At 43.8% G+C, this 6,000-nt stretch overlaps 1 long non-coding RNA gene across 2 annotated transcripts in view; it reads right to left on the bottom strand.

The window, feature by feature from the left end:
* Positions 1-245: 245 nt before the first annotated feature.
* The window catches only part of LOC135304097 (uncharacterized), a 29,884-nt gene continuing 24,129 nt past the window's right edge, over positions 246-6,000 (bottom strand). For both annotated transcript variants that reach the window (XR_010365539.1, XR_010365538.1), the window contains 4 exons: positions 5,534-5,603; positions 4,435-4,537; positions 2,826-2,899; positions 246-413 (listed from right to left, as the gene is read on the bottom strand). This is a non-coding gene — a long non-coding RNA (uncharacterized LOC135304097). The remainder of the gene's footprint in view (positions 414-2,825; positions 2,900-4,434; positions 4,538-5,533; positions 5,604-6,000) is intronic.

Genomic DNA, 6,000 nt, shown 5'->3' with positions numbered 1-6,000 from the left:
AGCTTCCTTGGACACCGTGTGAGCCAAACACACTGATGTGATCGCAAGGTCTGTCTCAACGTGGTTTTACATGCCCTGAAATATCCTCATGTCTCCATTTGTTCACCATTGCTATCATTTTACCTCTCATTGCACTGCAAAGTCAGCACCTGACTGACATATAAAATCCCTTTGGATTTCCAGGCCCAGCAGGGGAAACTCAGAACCAGGCTCTGTTTAGGAACTGTGAGAGCCAGTGTGGGTTTGGGAGAGGGCAGCTCACTGCTTAGGCATCTTTGTTATACTGAAATTTAAATCACAGAGATTGAACAGGGAAAGCAAACTCACTTTTTCAATTTTGTTACCTAATCAAAACTCTGAAGCTTTCTAGTGCTGGAGAGTGTTCACATATCATCCGCTTTCCATATCCAGTGCTGACAAAACAATAAGGCAGGAATAACATAAGTCGTGAGAAAACTAGTCTGTCTCATAAATCTTCACAGGAAAGTAGCTGCTGTTTTATGTTATTGCAGTGTGTTGTTTCCAATGAAGTGATTACTGTTAGATGTATTTTTAAATTGCTTTTGGTATTTTTAAAAATACATGACTTTGAGAGTGATAGAAATGAGATTGAGTGGCGGTAGGCAGTGCCTAAAATATGATTAACTTTTTCCCAGACCAGCTACTTCTGAAATTAAGGTTACCAACACAGCTGTTGTCAACTTTCCCCTGGCTGCAAAGGGCTCATTGGAGTCTGTTTGATGTATGCAATTATCCATCAGCCCACCCAAACCCTCCTCCTGCTTCAGACAGTCTGCTTCAAGATGTTTGATTAATATTTGCTAGTGTTATTTCAAAGTGTGAACGTGCATGTTTGTGCACTAAAGCCCTGTAGCACAGAGTCTCAGGTTACATCCCATTGTGGCTGGGTTGTGGTTTCTGTCCGTGGAGGGGCAGAACTGTTTGTGTGTTAACAGCTCCAACCAAGGCTTCCAAAAAGCTGAGCTACATTTTAGATAAAGTTCAGTTGGAAGACTTTCAAGGCAATAAATATCCAGTGAGAGGTTTTCTCAGGGCTTTACAAGTCATTAAAACTCCAGGTAGGTTTTACCTACCAAAGGCTTCACTTGTGGCTTGCTGAGTTCACATGGCCCTTTTCCTGCACATTGTCATGTCCCTTCCAGGGGCTAATGAAGCCTGTAACCACGCCAGGGCCCACCTACAGGGTCCCTGTGATTGTTCTGTGCTCCACAGACCAGGCACTACAGGGTTAAGCTTACTCAGACAAGAGGAGACTCAATAAGAGGCAAAAGGAAAATGAATTAGGAGAAAATCAACAGGCAGCAAAGGAAAAACTAAATTACATTTCATGTACACACATGCACTCTTTTGGCTGGAAGGGCAGAAAATGTAGCCAAAACCAGGCTGTTTTTATTCTAAACAGTGCATCAATCCATTGATTAATTTTACACTTTGTTCCTTATGAACCTGGGCTGGGGCCATGAATGCTGCTATGAAAAGAAGAATATAGCCAAAAAGGAACTCTTAAAAAGTTGGCAGTCGTTTCAAGGCAATGTGTCTGGCCAGCAGGAAGGAGATGGCTCCTCCAGGGAGTGTATGGAACTGTAAAACCATTTGTGAACTGGCCCTGCACAGTTTATAAGGTGTGTGACTGACTTAAAGTCAAGTTTCTTGCAAAAATCTGTGACTTGTAAATCAAATTATAAAAGTAGTTTTAAGTATCATTTTTCCAAAAGGGCATTACAAGATTGGTTAAGAATGACTGTATTTCCTCACTAATACCATTAACTTTGGAATTGTTTCCATCTATCACAGAGCAGAACAAGGACAGTTTCATGTAAATTGCTACATGCTGTATGCTTCAACTGCTCAGCCCTATGGTACAGGAAGAGTAAACAAAACAAAATCAAATAAAGGAATACAATAAAACACCACGGACCAACTTCAGTCTTGGTGTAATCAAATGCAAATTAATGGAGTTGGATTCACTCACACCAAGGCTGACACATCCCTTGGCCATAGAGCAAAGGCAGGCAAACCTCAGCTCTCTGAGGTGCTTCCCAGGCACAGCCATGGTGAGCAGGAGCAAGCTGCCAGCTCATAGCTCACCTGCAATCTGCTGCCTAGGTGCTTTTGTGAGAAAACTAATCTCTCTAGACTAGTTTTTGACAACTAGTTTTGATATTTTTGCTGCTTGGTCAAAAAATTAATTTACCTAGGATTTCTCTTTCATATGTATTCCTTTCAGCAAGTTAGGAGGTTAAGGAATGATTTGGGAAATACCCCTAAAGCCCCTCCAGAATAAGCTAAGAGTGACTTTAAGTAGGTAGAGGTCTGTGTAAGATCTCAAAAAAATCAGACAGAAGGAGGGGGAAGGGATTCTGCCAGTGATATATCTTGTCATCCAGACCACAAACAGGGTTTCCAAAATCTCTGCACAGAACCAGTTCTTCCCCTTCTCACTGCATTTCAATATTGCTAACTGCTAATTAATCACAGACTTTACACAGCCTCCCTCTTGCCCAAGTTTTATGGCTGAAGTTTCATTTGAACTATGCTTCTCCCAGCTGAGCAGTGCTTGAGGGTCAACAGAGCTGTGCCATGTGCTGTGAAAAGTGATGCTTCTTTTAAGAGGCCTCATTATTGAAATAACTTTTGAGTTAATGTTTGGAAATAACTCTGAAATGAGGACTTGCACAGATTTGTTTTCTTAGTGCAGCAATTAGCTTCTTGAGCAGTGACTGGCTGCAGCACCTTCTGCCATGTCTGACACATTAAATAAATTATTCACTCAGTTCATTAGTTAGGAATACAGTTTGTAATACCTGCCGAGTTACAGGACACACAGAAAAGCCATGCATCACTTCAACTAGAAAAATGAAGTCAGGTTTTGCTGCTCCTGCATAAACAAAAACAAGGATGAAGGGGAAAAGGTAAGTAAGACACTCTTTTTCCTACCACTTGGCTCAATCACCCCGTTTCAGAACATTGCCTGTCTGCCCTGTTCCCTCTTCAATTACCAAGTTGTGATTCTCTCCTTCCCACAAAGTTAGACAGCCTCAGCAAAATCTCCCATTGCTTCTGGTGGAAATATCCTCAACATTGGTTATTTTTAATGAAAGTACAATGTCACAGACTCAAGAAACAGCAAAGTATTTTTTCTGCCAGTCCAGCTCACTGTTGCAAGTGGTCCCTCTGTCAGGCTTTCCAGGGGCAGGCAGCAGCCACCAGACACCTTTGTGGAAAGGTGGAAGCTGGGGCAAGGAAAAGTGTTGTCACAGCACATGTCACAGTTGAGACAGCCACGACACACAGAGTGTCACCATACAATTTCAGCAGGCTTTAAGCAGTTGCCCATACACAGTAACATCATTCCACCTCAGAAGGCTGTAAGCAGCTGCCCTTCTGGTTCTTTAGCCCAACCTTTTACACCCCTGATGTTGATGCCCTGCCCCTGTGTGCCCTCTGCTCCCTTTGGTGGGTGCTCAGCACCCCTGGGCACTCCCTGGCTCGTTGCTGTCAGTGCTGCTCACAGCTGTGCCCACTGGGGATGGGGCTGGGCCAGCCCATCCCAATCACCACAAACTGTGTTCCTACAAGGTGCAGGGTGTCCTTCATGCTGGCTGCTCTGCAGTCAGTGCTGGGACACAGCCAGCACCAGCTGCTCCCCCGGGTTGAGCTGTGGAGGCAGCACCTGCTGATCTGACAGCATTCCACCCACCCAGCTCTATGGAAACAGGGCCACGGCTCGCTCTGCAGCTGTGCAGAGTGGGTGCAGGCACAGCCACAGCTGCTCGGAATGCACAGGAGGCTTCCCGTGAGTGGTGAGCTCAGGGTGGGGACTGCACAGGACCACCCAGAGCTGCAGGTCTGCCCCTTCGCTGCTGTTCAGCACCCTGTGCAGTCAGTGCCCTGCCCTGGGGCGAGACAACATCCAGGAGCTTACCATGCAGGGCATGACATTTAAAGAGAGAAAACGACTTTTAAATACCAGTTAGCAGTTGAGCTTAACTAGAGATGGCAGGGCAGGAGGATGGGGGGACCTTTGGAGACTTACCCTGCTTTTCCAAGCCTAACCATTCAAAGCAGCCCTAAAAACAAAGCCCAAATCAGCCAGCTTTAAGTACACCCTTGAGCTCAAGATTTCCTCACCCAAAGGACAGTCCTTTCTTCAAAGACACTAGAGCCAGTCACTAATGGTCACTTGTCAGGAAACACTGTGGGATTCAGGCCAGAATGCTGGGATGCATTTTACAGAGATTAGTGCCTGTAATTAAGCTCCTAAATACATATTCAAGCATCAAAATTGGTGACATGCAGAAGTGACAAGCAGCGATGTCAGTGGAGGCACCAAGGGGAACCCCAGGACATGTGGCAACCATGTGCTGACCCCCAGCAGAGCTGCCACCCTGAAACAGGCCTTGGATGACTTACTCCTTTATTTTGTCCTGTCAGATTCCCCCAAGTAGAATTAAAAGGTTTAGCCACTGCAGGCCAGCTGCGCTCTTCCCAGTCACATACCATGGATGACACGGGTCTGCTGTGCAAAAAACAATGGGTAAAGAAGAGGATAAAGGAGAGATGAAATCTAATAAATACTCCATTATCTCCAGCGTATATTATGCAAAATTTGGCATGAAATCTTTACCTCACATAAACATGAAGGTCACTTATTTTTTCATTAAATTCTCCTCAGTCTACATCACTATGCTCATAGTTTTTCTTATACTTAATGTAGTAGGGGCCTGCCAAACTCATTAGACATCAGCTGATAAATGGATTTGAACTCACAATCTGTTAAAAATCACACAGGCACATTAGAGCAATATTTTCATGGCTTAGAGACTGTGTACATTTAAATCTTCCCAGAGAGGATTTTGAACATTTTTGATCCAGTGCAGCAGACTCAACACATAATTCAAGTCTGCTTGCTGTAAAAATTTACAGGCTGGGATCTTAGTATCACTAGTCATAAATCAAAGCTGCACACTTAAAAATGTGGTAGTGACAAAACTGTTGGATAGGGTGTAAACATCATCAAGCTCATTGTCATGCAGCACTTGCATTGGAATAATGGGGGAGATATTGTTAAATGTTGTATATATTTTCACTCTTCTGGCAGAATTTGTACACATAACATATAACCCTGTGTAATTTCCAGCCTAGGCAAATCCCTGGATAAGAAAGAGCTTCTGAAACTTTCCTGGATTCTCACCCTGGTGCCATGACTTCAAATAAGCTTTTACACAAAACGTGGACAAAAGGGAACACAGGGCATGTTTATGCCATGGTTTATGTTTCACTTACTCATTGCTCTTTATTGTAATTTCCCCCAACTGATGATAAAATGCTTATAAAGCATTGGGCTGATAATTTGCAGGCTCTCCTGCTGCTCTGTTTGTTGTAAAGCTACTCATGTCTCCAGGAGAGTCTTTCTTCCTTTTGGATTTATGAGCTTAATGAACCACTGTTATTCTCCATCACAGGAGCCAGTGATGCCGTGACATTATAGCAGAAAGATTTGAAAACTTACGAGGAAGCACTTGAAACAAACTGCTGCTCCTAATAAGTGCCTCTTGTCTTCAGTGTGGTCTGAGGAAGATCTAATGAATGAAAAGAACAATCCAAGTCCTGCACCGACCCTGCAAGCTCTGCTGCAGGGTAAGCAGTGCTAGTGAGACAAATCCTCTGCTGGGATGAGCAGTATTTATCAGTGGCAGGATGCTGATTCATGGCTCAACCAACAGGCCCATCTATTTGCATAAAGAAGCCCAAGTCCAGCAGATCAGATTCTCCAGATGAGGGCAGCTGGATTTGTGAGACTAAATACAATTAAATTTAACTTCAATTAATATAACTTTCACCTTACTGAGAGGCCTTTCACTGCAGCTCACCTGTTGACTAAGGTAGCCTTTTACCCCTAAGAGCTCTAGATTCACTCAAAATGTGGGGTTTTTTTCCCAGGTCCATTCTTGACATTTTCTTTCTTGATAATTTCAA

This window comes from Passer domesticus, chromosome 7, assembly GCF_036417665.1.
Source record: "Passer domesticus isolate bPasDom1 chromosome 7, bPasDom1.hap1, whole genome shotgun sequence".
Lineage (NCBI taxonomy): Eukaryota > Metazoa > Chordata > Aves > Passeriformes > Passeridae > Passer > Passer domesticus.
Note: the sequence above shows the minus strand (reverse complement) of the source record. Positions and strands in the feature narration are given on the sequence as shown.